This window comes from Pangasianodon hypophthalmus, chromosome 9 (genome assembly GCF_027358585.1).
Source record: "Pangasianodon hypophthalmus isolate fPanHyp1 chromosome 9, fPanHyp1.pri, whole genome shotgun sequence".
In the NCBI taxonomy this organism is placed as follows: domain Eukaryota; kingdom Metazoa; phylum Chordata; class Actinopteri; order Siluriformes; family Pangasiidae; genus Pangasianodon; species Pangasianodon hypophthalmus.
The window spans coordinates 21,387,130-21,407,638 of NC_069718.1; the positions used below are offsets into that span (position 1 = coordinate 21,387,130).

General features: G+C 39.4%; 1 protein-coding gene across 4 annotated transcripts in view; it reads right to left on the reverse strand.

Annotated features, from left to right (window-relative positions):
* znf609a (zinc finger protein 609a) overlaps positions 1-20,509 on the reverse strand; it is a 102,036-nt gene that overhangs the window by 33,690 nt on the left and 47,837 nt on the right. The window contains exon 1 of one of the 4 annotated variants that reach the window (XM_053237248.1): positions 1,383-19,291. The exons of the other annotated variants lie outside the window; for them this stretch is intronic. The gene's annotated coding sequence lies outside the window, so the exon portion shown is untranslated. Of the gene's footprint in view, positions 1-1,382; positions 19,292-20,509 lie in introns of those variants that run through there. 4 annotated transcript variants of the gene reach the window in all.

Here is a 20,509-nt window from a genome sequence, read left to right on the forward strand (position 1 = left end):
AGGAAACACAAGCTAAGGAACTGCCTAATCTTTGTCATCATCGGTTTGTTTGTGTGTCTGTCAAGCAGAACGCAAGCTGGACTAGCGAACAGAGTAAAGTCTGGTTTATAAAACAACATGGGGTGTCATGTCTCAGCCTTTTCAGCGCAACTGACAAAACGTGTTTAGTATCATGACACACGTGACCTCTCTGTAAAAACAGATCTGGGAGACATTTTTAATCACTCACAATCTAAGATTGTCATATCTCCCACAGCAACAAATAAGTATATGATAATTATTCTCTTCTAACAAAGTTTCTACAGTAGAACATGGTGCTTGCGCTCTTAAAAAACATCAGCGGCTAAGATTTCAGGTACAAGATGTGGTGTACTGTCCTGACATCACACGTAAACGATCATACTTGAATTATGTGCGACCGTAAAGTTAGACCATGTAGTAAGCATTTTATTTTACTCAGAAGCAGTGTTTCCACATACCTGCTACTTCCTGTACATCTATATAGAAGGAATACATGCTGCCCAGGGAACACAATACATTGTGTAGAATACATTGTAAATAATTCTTCCTAATACCGATTTTATCTAAATATGTTAACACATTTTTGTACTACTGTTGCACAATACATACTGAACCACAATGGCACCAGTACAGATTCTTGGCTGAGAGTGTATTTAGACTCCCTGATAAATGAAGCAAGATGAAGCCAGGATTGCAGTCAGATCGAGTCAGTCCTGTCTTCTACAACAAAGCAAGTGGAATCATCTGTGCTTATGAGCTCTAGCTGACTGACTGTTTATTACTAGCAGGAGTGAACTTCTTTTAACACCTTGTCACATCGTGCTTCTGCCTACAGGACATCCTACACCTCTGTTTGTCAAAGGAGGCTTTGTGTAAAGCAGCCATGAGGAATGCAGTATATGCCTATTAAGCTACGGGACAATGAGTCTAATGAATTATTTAAAAAAAAAAAAAAAAAAAAAAAAAAAAAAAACCTTCGCATTCTTCAAGTGTTTGAGTAGAAGCATGAAAATTTTTCCAAATTTCATTTGTTCTACAGTAAGGAGAATATTACTGCTCTGTCACTATAGTCCCATGACTTGTCACACTGTCATGACAGAAAGCGAAAGAGAAAAGCAATTTTCCAGCTCACAGACAACATGAGACTAATAATTCTGTCGCCATGACAACAGCGAATGGTCACAGGTTACGAAGCAAGAGACAGGCGCGTGTCCTGAAATACTAATATAACTTTCCTAATTGGGAGTCAACAGAGATTAAGCTGGGGAACATATGGCAGCCAAGAAAATTACATGTGTGTGACAATAAATCACCTAATACAAACACACTAGAGCAAAAAAACAAAAACCTACAAAACCTACCAGAATATCCCTTCCTCCAGTAACTTTCTTACAGTGTTCCCACCTCTCAGGCTTCTTCTCCTCCTATCTCCACTCATTTCCTCCATGCCTCATGTCGAAACCTTGACTCATGCCACAGGAGCAGTATTTATTGCAATAGGAATCAAGGTCAGTCTCAGGAGCAGGGCAGCATGGGAGGGAAGGGAAGCGAAGGGTGAATAGTGAGAGGATAAAGAGATAAGAATTCCTCAATAACAGAGGGCAGATTTCCTGTTCAGCTCCTTAAAAGGCAAACAAGCAACAACAACAAAAAAAAAGTCGACACTGTTTGAAGTGATCTGGGTAGATCAGATATGAAAAATCAAACAAAACTACTATGATTAAACAGCAGCAACGAGTGTTTTCCTATTTGGGATAAACTATGATGATGACATCCGTATACTGCTGGTGAATTGGAGTGCTTGCTTTTCAGAATAAATTTATAGGAATTAAGCTTTTTAATCACTGTAATAATACAATGGAATAAAATGTAATAGTTTCTCAGACATGAAATTTAAGCAACCAGAAGAGAATTAAACATTTTCGGATATGTCAGCATTACTCATTTGACATAATAAGTGCACATATGCAATCATAAGGGTAATGTGAAGGGTAATTAGTTAACAAGGATAAGCGTTTTTTTTTTTTTTTTAACCCCCCAGAGTATTATAAGACCTAGAGTAAGACACTTAACTACACTTCTGTTTATAACCAAATAAAAAAAAACACTTAATATTGTGGTAATTTTAGTTTAATTCAAAAATATCTTAATATATTGTCATTCACTTTGAGCCAAAAGCTAAAAATCGTTTTTATAAATTCATATTCAATTCATCTTCTAAAAACGAAAAGAGCGAAACATTTAAATGTTGATTGTATCATACTTGTTTACATCATATATCACATCACTACTGCTTGGAATCACTTTGTACTGTGATCAGTCTTGTACTGTTGATAATACAGTGATCTCAACCGCGATTAAAGGCATTTCCTCAATGTCAATTATTCCAATTACCTCCTCTATCAGACGCTAACACTGGAGGTGGTCTGTGTGAACGTCAGTGTTATTAGTCATTACATGCAAGACTGCTCTCAACATTTCCATTTCCTCAGTAAAAAGTCTCAGCTGGAACATACCACACGTCTGTCGCCTTTCACATCTTTCTTCCGGCTTTTATCCTATAGTTTTATGTAAATGAGTTGCTGTTATAGAGAATATGTAGCTTCGTCACAAATAGAGAGAAACAAGACACATAATGGGTTGGAGAAGATAACGACTGGTTTAGAGACTGATTAAATTTTTATTTTCAAGATGGCGAAAAAAAACTGAGTTGAATTGTCAAACGTGATTGGTCAGATTGAGTGTTGATTAATTTTCTATAACAGCGCTATAACGCTCTGACAGTAGTTCTGGCAGCAGAGTGCAGTTTTCTATTAACATTCTAATGTGTTATCTTTTCTATATTAACAACTAACTCACAGGGACTTGCACATCAGACGCTCACCTAACTTAAGTCTAACAATACACTGATTTAAAAAAGTGGAAGATGAATGTTTCTTTAACATTAACATGGCAGGAGATTCTACACACAGTGCTCTGAAATATATCTGCTCCTTTAAGTTTCCTGATGTAGTAACGTTCTCTGGACGGAAGACTTTGTGCTTTGCAGCTTATTAGTAACATAACAATCTTCCAACAATTTTCTTTTCTAACTTCAACAGAAGAAAAAAAAAAACGGGGTTGGTAAGAGAACAACTAATTTATTATATTGTTATTCTTTTGCACTTCTGTTATACCTGATACTTTCATACTAGAACTGTGTACTAGTTGGCGTTGCACTGTCTCTTACTGTGCCTACTGTCCTGTTTTGGTAGTTATTGTCCTGTTTTACGTGCACTTTATGTAGTAATGTGTAGTCTCTTGCAGTTCTGTGGTGTTTTATTGTGCACCATGGTCCAGGAGGAACATTGTATCGTTTCACTATGTACTAACTAGCTATATATGTTTGAAATGACAATAAATCCACTTGACATGACTTGACAACTGTTTATTATAACTGCTATAACGTAAGTGATTTTATACAACAGTTAGTTCCGGTCCACTAATGTGATTGGTCGTGTGGCAAGAGTGCTTATATTTACTATAACCACACTGGGACATTTCACTGTGTGTATCACGTCGCTCGTCTGTGTTCGTCACGTAAAATTCCACGTCCTAGTTCGAAACGGTTACTACACTACAGTATAATAATTTTCATCAATATAACTTCTGACTTAAAATACGAAAGCTCGTCAGATGAAGATGAAAAGGAAGAAGGAACAGCAGTTTTACCAGAAGCACCTTTAAGAGGAATGTACTAATCATTGTGAGCTAGCTAGCTAGCTGACGTCCTATAAAGTGAGTGTGACTCCTTCAGGATCTATTTCCACTACTTGAGCAATAATTAACAGAACATTTGGCCATATTGTGTCTAAAGTGTCACTCGATATTAAGTTCGTTTGTAGTACTGTTGTACAAAAGCAACATCGCACTCGCAATTGTGTGGTTATACAGAATATAACGTAATCACAGCAGTGCTGATATTCAGCGTAACCACACTTTTGCTTGTGAGGTATTGCGTAAATGTTTCACAGACCTTCCACAACATTATTTTTAACTACAAACAAACAAAAAAAGTACTTCACTCTTTAATAAATGAAAATGGTGTGCAATCTGCTGTGGTATAAAAGGAATAAAACACTCTGGGTATGCTGTTACATAAAAAAAAATATTACAATGATCAGCATCATACCACTACACTGTTGTTTATTTTTCTATAACAGCACGTCTTGTTTTACTCGTTTTATTCCTTGGATAAATTTGAGCAAAAAACCTCCCACCTCTACAAACTACACTGGCCTCCCGATGGTTTCTGCTTCAAACTCCTACATGGCCTCAATTCCATACACAGCACGCACACACTTAAAACTGTCTTATGTGAGTGCTGTATTAGGCTGCCTATTATATCAGTCTACCACAGCCTTGAAAAGGTTATTTGCTTTTTTCTCCCTTTCCCTCTGCCCTCCTCCTGTTTCCTGGGAAAAAAAACCCTCTATATAATCCTTGAAAACCTCACACTATTTATGATTATACAAAACGACCAGGGACATTACTTGTTCAACCGAGAGACAAAAAAATGCCTACGCTTTATAGAGTGTTAGATGCATGGAATCCAGTTCCAGTGCTTTAGTCAAGCTTTATCTGTAGCACAGCAGAGCAACATGGCTCGACAGAGCTGAACTCAAGTGCCAGGGAGGCAGAGGCACTGCATAATCAGGGAGTTGGCTGTCCCTTGAGCTCTAGGAGAGGAGGAGGGGAGAGCGAGAGCGTGACACAGACAGACAGAAGCCTATTTATAGTGGCTTGGAGGCTTTGGGCTTCCTCTTACTGATCAACAATCCAGATGGGAGAGGTCGGCCTGAGATAGAGAGAGAGAGAGAGAGAGAGAGATGGGGGGAGGGATTCGGCGACCCACCACAACCCCATTCACTATCATTCAAACAGACAGCCTGACAGCTTACATTCTCTGACCACTGGGGACTCAAAAACATGGCCACCAATCAAGTTGTGGAGATGGTGGAGGTGGAGTTTAGAGCAGTAAAGAGAAATAGCAAGGACAAAGTAACACTAGTGATTAAAAGCCACTGCTAGCAAGGAAAAGCACAATGTTTCAGCATGTAATTGGACTGTGCTCTTTCAAGTTAGCAGCCCGTTTCCAATTTGCTCACTGGTTTCTATTTAGTCTACCAATGGATCATTAGTGGAGAAGAAATGAAATAAGTCCTGTGTCTTTTGTTAGCCAGAGAAATGTGGGTCGTAGGTCTGGCTGCAAACAGATGGACCAATTATGCATTATAATTCTGAGGGAAAGATATATAGGGAGATGAAATTAAAGTTGCTTTTTAAACAACTACTGTTTTCTCTGTCGTGAACTAACAGAGCGGCTTTAAAATGCAGCTTTACCACTAGTGTCAAAACCAAGTACCAAAAGGAGAACATACAGTCTATATTCATCACTGGTTTGAGGTCAACTTTTGGAATTACACCATGGGGAAAGACTTTGCAAATTACCACAATGTAAAACTAAAAAGCTATTCAACAGTTACGCAAATGTCAGGTTTAACAAAATTACTCAATTCCAATGGAAAATAAAGCTTAAGATTTTACAAATTGTTTTCAATCAATCAGTATTATATAGTAGAAACTTAAACCAGATTTAATGCACACTTCTGTATTTAGAGAAAACACCCATGGAGAATGCTAGCAAGAATCAACAATACATAACTAGCTAGCCAAACAGGTTGTTAGCGAACAACCTCACAAAAATCAGTAGGCTGTAATCTATAGATATCAGGTCTAACAAAACGTGACATCAGACCATTGACCACTTCAAGTAAAAAATATTGCTGTAGTTGTTAAATCCAGTGGCCCGGTTTGTACAGTATAATTCAGCAAGTCATAAGCTTGATAACAATGCAGTTACCCAATTCTAATTTCAATTTAAGTTATTAAAAATCAACACAGACATTTTTAGATCATGTTGTATGACCCCAGGTGTTACATAGCATTTTTGTGTACACTTTGTGTAGAAGTCACGGTCTCATCAATGACACAATAAAAATAAAAAAAATCACAATACACTTGGATCAATACTGTGGGGAAAAAATGCTATTTTAGGTCATTTCTATTTCATTTTGTTGTCTATTTAACTGTGAAACTTTGGAAAATACACAAGTAGGACAAGACACAACACAATACGCAATGTGCAATGTGTCAGGATTTTCTCAGCTTCATTTGTTTGGTTCCAAATAGTAACAATAAAAAAAAAAAAGAAAAGAAAAAGAAAAAGCACAACATCCAATTAGTTTGTGTTCTAAACACTGAACACTGATGCACGGTACTGTAACAATTAAGAAGTGATGATATGAGCAGATTGATAAACACACAGAAAGCACTTCACATTTCAGGGTACCACGGCAAGGACTGTGCTTGTGATAAAAACGGCATTTGTCAGCACTTATAAACAGCTAGGCTTCATCAAATTCTTTACAGAACACTGTACACGTACATGTCATATTAGTTGTCATGCTCATGGCATAAATAAGTAATTTTGTGAATTGCAGCAGGATTTTCCTGTCAAACGCTCTAAAGACACCTCATGGAAAAGGAAAAGGAATTTTGGTCTTGCATTATCGAGGCCTTCATAAATCACTGAAGTGAAAGCAAGCAAAGCAGCAGGCATGCAAGAGAGAAAAATCCCACACCTCAAGATGCAGTGGCTCATTAAGGCTTGCACTGACTTATAACGCCACTTTACATTTACAATTCGTTTGACAGATGGTTATTATCCAAAACGACTCACAAGTGAGGCGGAATACAGATCAGCACCTAACTGTTGAAAGAGCTGCTGCAAGATTAAATCTTCACCAACTGACCAATAATAAGTGCAAAATAACAGCAGGTCGTACAAAGACAACCATAAATCAGCACAAGAGCTAGTGCACGTGTGGACACTCAGAAGTGCTAGAAAACGCTAGGAACAAAGAACGAGGCAGTCACTCACACTACACATGATACAACCTTGCAGATAACAAGTACTCTGCCATTATCTGCAAAACCAGCAAGAAGCACAGGTGAAGGATCACCTTAAAAGGAAACAGCACGATAAAAGAGAACACAATAAGCCAGGTTATAACACAGCGCTGCTGACTGTGTAATTGCTGGTGGCATTTTTGGAAGGAGCCTCCAGTGTCAGTGCTTTGTAGCAGTCAGTGGTAAAGCTATTCCTTCGAGTGCTCCAGACGAAGACAAAGACAAAGGAAAGGAAAGGCTAGTGAGGAAATAGCTGTTTATAGCTGTTATAACTTGTTTTGCATACGTTCCACATTAACTGAAACTATAAACGGATAAAAAAGTGGCAACAGTAACTCTGCTTCACGCTGGGCTGCATTACATAACCCTTTCATTGATCATTTTTCTGTAACGGCAAGCCCCGAAGTGTTTTATTCCTTGCTTATAAATCTTAGGATCCCTAGATAGACATGAATCAGAGGGAAAGAGCGGAGGGCGTTTCTGCATAGATGATCTTGTGCTCTTGGGAGAACTCAAGGGTTGTAAGGAAATGTGAAGGGCAAACAAAGCGTCACCGAGTCGTCCGTTTACAGCTGTCAGGGCGTTCCTTAATTACGGATAACAGTGTTACTGTTTTCTAATTTGATCTCAGCACTAGTGCATTTCACTGATGTTTACATACACAAGACATGAGCATATGACTGTCTGTACAGAAGAACCATCTCTCACTAGCTCTCACAACAATCTTTATAATAATTTAGCATAAAAATGAGACCAGAACATTTAAAGAGTAAAGAAGTTAGCTGTGAAGGTAAAATATGTCTGGATATGACTCTGGGGTATTTTGACAGCTTTGTCACTTTCTATAGTGGTTTCTGGGAGACTCAATCATCGTGAACAGCTTGGGAATAACTGCCTAGCTTTGAGCAAGAACATCTTGCACATGCTCAAGCACCTCATGTGTAAGACCACTGAAGACATGTAAGCCTGTGTGCATATACGTGACTAAAACGATCGCACAAGCACTGACAAACGTCTGAAATCACGTGCACAGAACAAGCCTAATAACTCAATTATGCTATTACGGGCAATTCTGTATCTTATAAATCAACTAAATAAATTATTGAAGGCTTTTCCTCTGTGTAATTGAGCCAAGAACAATTTTCACTTTGTTATTTGCCACTGTGCATTAATGTAGCGAAAAGTGGCATTGAAACAAATAAGGTCACATAAAGTATTCAAGCTTTTGAAACTGAATAAAATGATGTGACAAGAGAGTTGGTAAGAGATTAGATATTATATGCACCAATAACTGCCAACTAATGTGATGAATTCAGTAAATAAGGCATTTTTATTGCTCATTATTCACCACTTTTGCCTTGGAATACAGAAGCAGTCATGTTTTGTAACAGGATGTCTCTACCCTGACATGATGCATTCCTTGCTTGGATCTAAACCTTGGTGTAATGAAGATATGCTTCTATTTTTCATTCTGAGTTTAAGGCAAGCTCAAATCAGTACAGTTTAGGACTAGGATTGACTACATGACTAACTGATGCATTAATGTGGCCTAATTTGAGGTTACTTCACTTACAGTGTTTTTGACAAATATAATGATGATGAACTGGTGACATCATTTATTTCATTTGACTAATATATTTTGTGTGAATGTGACTGGTTTATACAAGAGTATCAGCTATCAGCTGAATAAAGTGAATGTGTGTTATGAAAATACTAATATATTTGGACATGTGAATATTCAGAGAGAAAAGGTGTGTGAAATGCTTTCATCTATATCATCTAGAACAGAATTCCTCCTGGACCACCAATGGTTCAAAGTTTTGCTAGGTCCCTGAGAAAAACGAATTTCGAACACCAAAGTGGCATTGGGTTAGTAACATATCACAGTACAGGAGTGAAGAATACCAGAAAGTCCCTGGTGCCAGTAATCAGCAGAACACACTCTAGCATAGGCAAAGAGTTGTCAAAGACTACATTTGTCAGAGATAAGAATACACCAGCATTACCTCATACACCAGCATTTGAGTCTATCACAAGATGTGATTCACTGACAAGCCTCTAGGCAGAGGCCTAAAAGCTCTGTAACAAAATTGGAACTGCAAAGAGTGGCATTAGACACCTGACAGAGAACCACCAGGGTGGATATCCACCATCTGCAAGGATCTGCAGCCAAGTACAAACCAGTTTTTGTTAACATGATGTTAATTTGTGTAAATACTTCTGGCTTGTCCAGCAGGAACACAATCACCCTCAAATCTGACTTCCTGCACTTTGACCCAGCAGTCCCTGCTTCATTTTAATTCCAACGTTTGGGAACAGAGAACTATTCTAATGTTCAGGAATGCAGAGCTATAATAACATTTGGGAGCATTAATCATTTCTGGAAATGTATGATTCACCCTATTCACCCTTGCTGATTCCAGGTTATGAACCTCCAAATCCCAGAACGTTCTGAAACTGATGTACTAATGATGGCTTCTGTAATTACTTCCCAAAGCCCACAGGTAAGGCGAAGTGTACACTTCAGATATCTAGTGAGTTTATGTTCTATTCACATTACAGGGCTAAAGCAGCACAAATAACAAATGTGACTGAGAGCTGACATACTTCAGGGCTGTATCAACATGACCCTGCCTACTTTTTTTTTATATGTGGTTTGAATAGGACATAAGGTCATGTAGCTTTCAGAAAAATCACTAGTGGCTACCTCGGGGGGAAAAAATGGAACAATGCTGCAGAAACAGCAGTGATATACACATGACCTATTTTCACCTACTGACTGTAATCATAAATGAACAAGCTGTCAGCCAACTGGCAGAGCAGGCCATCTCTGCAACGATCATCATTTGCGCAAATTACTTGCTTGTTTTAGCACTACTGCAGTGACGGACTGCTTAATAACTATGATTTTCTTCTCGGTGCATATGGATCATATTCCTTAACAACATTTATGTGCTGGAGGACTGGAGACCACCATAATTTGGTGACTTTCCTGCTCAAAGACACCTCATTCAACTCAAACTGTGCATGAATCTCTTCCATAGCACATAGTGCACTATTTGATGGCGTCGACCATTTTTATTAGTGTTGTCCAAATTCTTAGTGAGCAATCATACTGTATATCCTGGACACTTCACTATATTATTACTCATAATGAACTGAAATTATAATATACCATCCATGCACATTATGTCCAGGAAAAAGAAACACATTGCATAGCTTTCTTTCATTTCGAAATTTACTTGAGAATACCTCAACTAATGACCAGCGAAGTCAGGAAAGATATTTCTCATATTTCTCAGAGTCTCATTTGATGCTTCAGTGTTTCAGTTCACATATCAAAAAAAAAAAAAATGCTGCTAGACCTTCTTACTTAAATGTCTTGCAATATTACTGCAAGCCTCTGAAATAATGATATACTGATAATAATGCGACAGCATTATTATGATGGGTTTCTGCTGCAATCTGTAAAAGTATTTGTTGTCCAAAAATTCGGTTCTGGCATCTGCCTTTATTTTATGGTGCTCCATACATATGTTCATCTTCAGTGACTGATTATCCTAGTCAGGGTGGATCTGGAGCCTATTCCGGAAACAACAGGCGCTAGGAGGCAACACACCCTGGATGGATGCCAGTCTGTTGCAGGGCACAATGCACACACACATTCACACCAAGGGGCGATTTAGCCAATCAAGTAGCCAACCTACCTACTGGCATGTTTTGGGAAGTGGGAGGAAACCGGAGAACCCGGATACAGTGACAGTACCCAAAACTGTGCTCCATACAGAAGAGTATATCTAGCAAACAGTGAATGAGTGAGTTAGGGAGGCGTTTAAAACACAACTCCAGGTTTTGCAGGAAAATCAGTAAACTGTGCTGGACTCTGGGCCTCCAGAAATGGATCCAGGCACTCCTGTTAATCTTTTTCATCCCAAGCCAAAGGATCCATTTACAGGGAAGAGAGACAAAAAGGAAAGAAACTTCCAGCTTGAACTCAGACAGCACTTAGAGAAAGGGACGAACAGACTGGGGCTCAAATGGGTTCGTCATGTAACTGTGTGGTAAAAAGTTTACTGAATGCCGCATGCTGTTGCTATTTTCGACTGTTTGCACACTGTTCCAGAAAAAACCTCACATCCCAGACTACTTATCACTGTCACTGGAATCCAAACACTAACTGCACTCAGGCTAATTTAAGGATTCTGCAGGGACAGAAGAGCCGATTCACACAGTTTGGCCAGGTCCTGAGAGAACGATCTAAAATTGGTTTGTTGGTAAAGAATTTTTAATAACAAGACAGAAAATACTACAATCAACTTCTTGCCAAATTATTTATTACTAGGAAACATGAATAATGACCTACTGGCTGGACTAAGTCTAAACATTTATTGCAGCAAAAACACTTCCAGTAAACTCAGCACCTATAATTTAACATCACTAGTGTTAGAGCGAACTATTTTTATTAATCAGCCTTTATTATTTCTATTTTTTATTTTGCCAACCAATCCAAAAAGCCTCCATGTCACTGATAAAGAAAAAGGTTTTGTCCTGTTTTCTATGTAATGTTCTTTGCTGTAACCATGAACAAAACAATGTTTGCTGTTTTGTTGAACATTATCTTATTTCATTTCTTTCTAACTTATATTTCTGTGTGACTTGCTTATTGTACTGAAACTAGTACTTCCATTTTCTCCACTGAGAGTTTTACGATCTGCCAGTCCTGTCATTATGCTTACCAGGTTTATGCCATTAAACATTTAATTACTGCAATTAAACATAAGGCACATTGTCTTCACAAAACAATAATATGTGTTAAAGAGAGCTGTCTCTGTCTTAAAGAAACAAAGCAGATTATGAAAGGCCTCAGGGAGTATCAGTGCTGTCAGTTCTGTCAAATAATCATCGTAACCCAAAGGACAATATGACTTTTTACGCTGGGAAGATAAATCTCCAGAACATGGTGATGACAGAAGCTCGTGAGTGAAAACATGCTCTGCTGTCCTCAGATATACCTTTCAACCATCTTAGAAAAATAGTGCAGGGTAAGAATGACAAACTATCTTGGTGTGTCTCTTTCACCTTCAAGCTCGCTAGTTGCACTTCTCTCTGAGTGAAATTACACTACTTTTGTAGAACTGATAAAAGTGGCTCTTGACAGATCCTTGCTCCAGGTCCAGGTCCAGGTCCAAAGCCTAGCCAGGACTGAGCAGATAGAGAGAGGTGTGTGTGTGTGTGTGTGTGTGTGTGTGTGTGTGTGTATGCGCATTCCAGATGTCAATTAATACCATTCAAAAACAAAACCAGCCTTGCAGTACGTTAATGGCATGATGGTTCAAGAGAGATTAGGGCAGTGCACCAAAATGCACATTAATACATTAACAGAACATTGCTCTGTTCTCAGCAGCCGTAGCAGAAACCAAGCTGGACCACAATAACAGGCAAGCTCACTACAAGACGTTGATTATTACACATCAATGTTGGAATGAATTGGAAGAGTGGAAGATTTTCCTGGAGTGCTTTCCATTAGGTTCCACTCCAGATTTCAGAAAGGGGGGTGGGGGTGGTAGGAGCTGTGTACTGACCTACTCTCATGGAAAATAGTGGTAGGAATGCCAGCTATGTAGCTGTGCTACCATATTAGAAGAAAAACTGCAGGGCCATGGTACTGTGTTTTCCTGTTTTAATCCACCTTATTCAATTCAACAAATAACAGCTGTGTTTCAAACAAGGAAACCACTGAACAGAGTGTACAGTGCTGTGGACCTTGAGGACTGGAGCTTGGGGAATTTAAAGCTTTAGGGCAAGTAGTGTATATGCTTAAATTATAGCACTAAATCCATAAAACTAAAGTAGTGACACATGTATAGTATTACAGGATTAACCACAAACACTCTAGGTATGTAATAAGGATAAATCTTTCTTATAAGGGCTATGACTGATTAGACCCAGGAATGCCATGAATGAGGTAAAAGGTGCCATTGTTGGGTTTCAGAAAGATCTTCCCACAAGAAAGACTGAGATTGTAGCAATTTTGTTAGTCAATCTTCCACTCCTGCTTGGCCAGAGACTCAGACACAGCTTTTGAAAATACCTCAGTGTGGAGAGCTCTAAGAAGACACGTTTGGTCTCACCTCAGGATCTGGGCGCAACGTTGCTGCCTTTCCGCTAAAAAAGGTGCCAGTGCTTGTTCAGCAAACGCTTTTAAAAATTGTTTCCACGAGTTTGACAGCTGAACCATTACACATTTAGAAGTCGGAGTTTCCGAATACACTGCTTAAAAATAACAACACTCGTGAAGGGCTTTGAAAAAATAATACTACTACTCGAAGTCAGATCCTGCAGTGTCTTCACACAGCACAGATATATTTCACATTAGACAATAATTAAGTCTACATGACAGACAACACTACAAATTTTTACTGCTGCTCAAAAGAATTTTTGTTAACATTGGCAACCTGCTTACTTTGTCGCAGCTGCCAGTAAAACAGTTGTTTTTTCCCCTCAGACCTCGGAGTCACGGTTGTAATATTTCAGTTCTGTAATTTTATTTAACTATTTTAATGACATTCAAGCCTCCCAACCGTTCATGTCTTATTTTAATGACTGTTGTTGTCATGGTGACAACATGGTTCTTGGTTTCTGGCCAGCAGCAGTTTTGCTGGTGGAACAGATTCAATTCAGTCAAGTATAGCCTCTTTTATAGTGGAAAAAGGGCTATGGGGTTGGCAAAACAAGGCAGAGACAAAATACAAGCAGCGGCTTTTCTGATCTGACAAGCCTCTGTTCTGCAACAACACGAGTTCATTCCCTTCCTTCACTTAGAGGTCTCCAGAATCAGAGGATATTTTAAACCATCTTCAACAGTCCCCTGAAGACTTTGCTTCGAAACATAATGCTCAACAGAACACAGCTGAGTGCTGGGCTGGAGGCTGCTCCTGCATGGTGCTTGCATTCCATTTAATCATGGGTTTTTTTTTCCTCCAAACAATGGGCTGATGGAGTTGCTACAGATGGATGGCTGAATATATGGTGTGGTGCTGCAAGCAGAGCTGTTTGGCTGGCGGCTTCCAGGAAACAGAATTGCAGGGCTGGAAGCCAGAAGCTCTCTTAGGCACAGAAATGTCAGCAGGTTCCTTAGTGAAGAACACTAGGCCCACTGTGTGTCCCCTGAAATGCTACAGATTGGTGGTGAAAGTAGGCCCCGTGTCCCTCTCCAAGGACAAATGGGTGTGTTTTAAGTTTAAGTTCTCTCTGAGGTCTAATCCTAAGCCGAAAGCCTCTTTAGAGCGAATTAAAAGGAGGCACACATGGAGATATTTTCAGGCAGCCACATTTCAACCACCCAAGCTCTGAATCCAATTCAATAACACACCGACAGACGGAGTGTCTACCTAGCCTACTGCACAACTTTGTAAGGACTGCTGTGTGCATTTTTCATCTGACAAATACTGAAAATACAAATTCTAGCAAATAAAATATCTCCATGTAAAAGTCCAAACTCTTACATCAGGACAAACAGCCGGTGTTTTGTGAGAGGTTGGAAATAGATAAAGTCTGTCAAGCTTTATCCAGGCAGCGACAGAACCGTGCATCCCTTCAGAGCGGCAAGGCATCAAAGGCAGCTCAACACATGCGCTGGCTTAGGTGAAAGGTGGCAGTGCAGGAACAAGCAGGTCTGTGGAGGCCCTGACATACGGGAGAGATAAACCCTGAACTGAAGACACATTCCACACCACAGCAGTCACAGAGAGCAACTGCTCCAGCACAAAAGCGGTTCACAGCCAGCCAGAGGCGTTCAAACACACAGAGTGAGTGAGTGAGAGGCCACGGGGGCTTTAAACCAACACCTCATAAATCTCACCCTCCTCCTGCTTGGCTTTTAAAGCCCTGTTTGTGCAATTAGTCAGACCTACACAACAGACAGAAGGAGCAAAAGAGCAAAAGCTGGCAGTTATCAATTAGAAGAGAGGGGGATTATGATCATCATGAGAGTCTCTGTTTCAGCTTTTGCTTTCTGACAAACGCTGATCGCCTTTATACAGACAAGACATAACAAGGTGACAATCAGAAACCTGAAAACAGACGAAACAGAAACCTAGAGATACAAACAGGGACACTTCTAAAGTAGAGAAAGTAAAACAAGTCACAACAGAGAGACAAAAGAACAACAAGAATGCTAGTTTATCTTATCAGGTTAATATTCCCAGAGAAAACCCATGAACCTCAGCGCAAGGCTTGTGCTATGTGACAGATGATCCCACCATGAGAGAGAGAAACACAGAGCTGTACTATATTACACTGCAGGGAAAAGCCAAAGCTGATGAATTTACCATTCGCACTAAACCTACTGGCCTGTCAGCTTTTCCGTGGGCACTTTGTCAAATGCCAAGAACTTAAATCTGAAACATGGTGCCAAATTTAGCTTAGTGCTTTTAAAGCACAAACACTTAGCCTGTCAATTTGTCATGCTGTTGAAACAGACTAAGAGACTGAAAGAGCTGCTACACAGAAGATACAAAGAAAGGCAAGTATCCAACATCTTTCTGGAAAAAAAAAAAGCAGAAAAAAATAAAGCTAGATGAAGAGGTAGAGCAAAGTAAGAGTTTCTTCTCACACCTTGCTGAACTTTTGTGAGGCACTGAAGTTTCGGTCTCGTCACTGCCAGTATATTGGAGATAGGAGAGACAGCGAGCCTTCACAAAGCCTAATCGGAGATGGCACCTGGTTTTAAACATTTATATCTGATGCATTTTTAACTGCCAATATAAAATAGGCATGACTTCCTTGTTTTCTCACTACCCTCATCCAACCTGACAAAAATGCACACACTTTTTTTTTTTTTTTTTTTTTAAACCTGTGACAGCTGGGACCTGTAATCCTGTAAAACTAACAGGAGGCTTCTTGCTTTCCCTGTCACTTATGCTAAAACTGGAAAGCACACCTGTCACAGAAATCCAGACCTAAAGAGCTGTTCTCAAAGATCCATGCTCCTTTCTCTCAGCGCCGTTCATTCTGTCCCATCTACACTGTTCTGTTCCCACAGTGTGATACTCTCATTAAACGAGTCTTGCCGCCCACATGGACCTCAGCAGAGTGACACAAGCTGACCAAACGAGATGCCTGCTAACCTGTCAGCATGTACCCTCAGGCTGTCTGCTCACTTTCTACAGAATTCCCCTAGTCTCACATAAACTATATAGCCAAAAGTGTGGACACCTGACCATCGCACCCATATGTGGTTCTTCCCCAGACTGTTAGAGCAACGTCAGAAGCACAGTGTTGTAGAGAATGTCTTTGTATGCTGTAGCATTACAATTTCACTTCACTAGAACTAAGGGGCCCAAACCTGACCATGACAATGCCCCTGTGCACCATGCGAGGTCCATGACAACATGGTTTGACAAGGTTATAGTGGAAGAACTCAAGTGTCCTGCACAGAACCCTGACCTCAACCCCACTGAACACCTTTGGGATGAACTGGAACACCGACTGTACACCAACATCACCAACGTCCAACATCAGTGCCTGACCTCATTAATGCACAAATCCCCATAGCCATGCTCCAAAATCTAGTGGACAGCCTTCCCAGAAGAGTGGAGGTTATTATAAGGTGTATGATGGTCAGGTGTCCACAAATTTTTGGCCATATAGTGTAGTGAATGTTTCTTGATGGAATAGGATTTTTTTTTTTTTTTTTTTGTGAAACAGATATCAATTGATCACAAATACATACTGACCAACAATTACATACTGACCAACAATTACATACTGGTCAATGTGTACATTTATTAAATTCTTACATTATTGTATCACACTGTGGTAATGAAATTTTCCCAGTGGATGTCTGTCTGCATTCTGAATTACTACATTAATAACCTAGATGCTGAGTAAGGTATAGAATGTCTCCATATTATGCTGCAAATTGTCCCTAAATACAAATTCAACCAAGAGAACACACATTTTATTGCTGTCTATTATCTGTTCTTGCATTAGCTTTTCCCTCTACAGCACTGTTTGTCAGGACTGGTTACTCAGCACTGACACATACATGTCAGTATGTCTCAGTTACAGAAAGTATTTTTGTAGCCTGTTTATAATGTACAGTTATTTATGCTCAGACGAGTCATCACCTGCTCTACCATTTTTGACAGGCTGATATCATGCGAGTTGTCCATCACATGAAATAAATGTCTATACTGGTTTGTAAGGTTTTGAACCACATCAAAAAAAAAAAACCACATAAAAGAGAAATAGCGCTAAAGAACGAGATGACACGTCTACATATGATGCCGCTCTCGATTCATTACACAGCTGTAGATATGCATACTCTCCGATCAGCGTATGTATCCTGGCACGAGCTCAGAGTCCCCGTAGAAGAGTCCATTTCTGGACATAGACTCAAAATAGCAGAGATTATTAGACATACAGCATTTGATTTCAGGCCAAATGGCTGCTAAAGTTATAATAATCTGTGGTTTGTTTGGTCAGTGGTTATCCGGTGAGCTGAGCTAATCATTGAACTCTTTATTAGCTTAAATTACATGTTTTGCTGGGTTGAAATTTATGACCAGGAACACTCATTAATTATCCTCCAGCAGAAACATGAGTATAAAGCCATTTCCTTAAATGGTTTACCAGATTTTCTGACAGAAACTATTAAACAAGTCACATCACCTTAGAGTCTATATTCTGAGAACATCACTTTTCTAGTATCTCTTGGACTGGTGCCACTTTCATAATTCAATTTTTTATGCCTAAGTGGGAAGTTATTTTATTTCCTTTCTATTTACTCATTTTAAGCTTGTCCAATTTTATGTTTTAATCAGTAACGTTAGAGCTTAAACACACACCTTGTATTTGTAAAGTCCCCTCAGGATTTTATAGAAATATGAACAATATTTGCCATATTGTCCCTTTCTGGGAAGATAAATGGAGTTCATTTTTATTACTACCACAGCCCAGAAACCCAGATAAAGGTCCAGCCAGAGAACGACTATTACCACTGCAGGGCTGCTTGGGGAAAAATATCCTTTTTTTGTTCTATTTGTCTTGGTATAAAAAGCAACAAGCTAAATCTCATGTACCTAAAAGGCTAAAAGACTCACTTATCTAAAAGACTACATTTAAAAGCCCTTGTCAGGCTGGCCTTCATGTCACACCCTGGTGTGAGTCTTTGCCCTGGGCTACAGTGACTGCACTCTCAGTGGGAATGTGGTGAATAAATGTAAATAGCAGCGTTGAAAACTGTGTCTATATGTACAGATACACATACCAACTACTTCACAAATGTACACCAGAGCTCACCATTCCTTTCATCGCAGATGACACGCACCATTTCTTCTGAATACCCGGGCTACATGTATTAATGCCCCAGACTACATTACAAAACTACATTTCTAAACATTTTCCATTATAATTAAAGCTATTTTTGAATATGTTTAATGAATAGATTTGCATTGTTATTAGTCGCATATTAAATTAGCTGATCATAGCTCAGATTTAACAAATTGTGTCTTTGTGCAGGTGTGTGTAAAGCGACAACGCTAAGAATAGATTTTTGGTTTTGACAGTGCAATCCTCCGCGAGCATTACTTTGGAGAAGAAAGTTCATCAGGAAAGACTTTAAAGCGGCTATAAGTATAATTAAATACACGGGTGCCATTCCGCTGCAAATTGGCAGTGTTCTGGTTCTTACAATGTCTTTAACCGAACCTGCAACTTGTATGGGAATGTATGGATGTATTACTGAACTGAAATGTAGCATTTATACATTTATCATCTCTCTAATGAAAATCAGTAGGCCTCTAATAGACTTACATCTGGATACACGCTACGATGACTGTGCTTGTTCCTAAAATATACGATGTTCACCATGTAACTGGTTAATGCGTGCCATGAGAGATGTGATTTACTGTACTAGGCATTCTTTGTCTTCTTTCTATTCAGCGATCGAACATGTAGGCTCCGTCTCATTTCAGCTACAGCGCGGACAGCATGGGCGTTCCCTAGTCTGCCTGCTGAGCTTAAAATACCCTAAGGCTGCATGCAGAGTGTGTGGTGAGCAAGTTTAACAGTTTGTCCATTTTGACTACAGCACTGTGCCAATGTCACATAGTCAGGGGTGGGGGGCTGGGAGGAGTTGTCAGATAGAATGAAAGAATAAAAGGATGGGGCGGAGGGTAGACGGATTGATTCGTGTAAACAAAAGCGAAGATTTATGGTGGATGGTGGAGAGTGAAAAGCTTGGGGTTTGTGAATGAGCGGTGGAAAAGGGACACGGGGATCTGAAGGCCGATCAAGTACAACCTCAGCACAGTGGGAGAGAAGAGAAGAACAGAGCATGAGAGCGAGAGTGAGGACACATTCCAGGAAAGGTTCGGCTTCCCCCCTCCTCCTAACTGGGACAGCTTTGTTCTAATGGAGCACAGGCTTCCTGGCCTCGGTGAACTCTGAAATGATTTCGCTGGGAAAAGAGAAGGCTAAACCGCTTCGCGCTGATTAGCAACTAGGGCTGTGTGACTCATGGTGAAATAGGAGTCACGACTTTTAAGCTAGGAACTCAGATCACGATTCTTTGACCAGTTTTGTAATGAACAACATGTTTATTAAATTCTTACATTACTGTAGAGGACTGCAGCAGCTACACTTTCCCAAAGGACGTTTCTGAATGATTCATCTGGATTTCTGAATTACTGATTTAATGTAAATCAGACAGGGAACCTATAGCTGTTTCTGTTTTAATCATATTCAAATTTCATTAAATTCATTTCTACAAAATTTGACATTTTTTTTTTATTATTATTATTATTATTTTTTTTTACCTTTTCCCCTTAAAAGACCTGGGGAAAAGTCCCCTTGAAAGTTTCATTATTTAAGTACCCCTTGTAGTACGACTTTTTACATATGCACGATTTTGTCACCACCATTCAGTGGCCGATTACTAATTCACATGGGGTGTGTGAGGTTTTTTATTATTATTATTATTTTTTAATTTACACGGCGTGTGTTTTTCATGTTTGTGACACACACTGAGGGAGGCCTGGGCAGCCATCACTCACTTACCCCATTCATCCAATTCATATATTCAGTCATTGTTTGCTCAGGAGTTAGGAATTTAATATTCAGTACATAACATTAAACATTTGTTTAGTTTCTTCGCACTACAACGAGAGATCGGGGTCATTAAAAAAAAAATCACTCACAGCTTTCCAATGTTGTTCTTTCTCTTCTTCTTCTTCTTTAGGTGTGTGCTCATTAGTCACAGTGAATGAGGGCGAAAAGTGAAGCTTATTCTTACGCAATGTTGCAAAGTTCAAATGCTGTAGAACTGAGATTGTTCTTGAATCAAACTGCATTGAGAAATAAATCGAGATCAAGATTTATTTTTTTTTGTGCAGCCCAATTAGCAACCTAGATAGCGTTTAGTCTCCCATTTAACTTCTCTCAACTTAACTTCTGGGTTTTTTTTTTCCCTTGG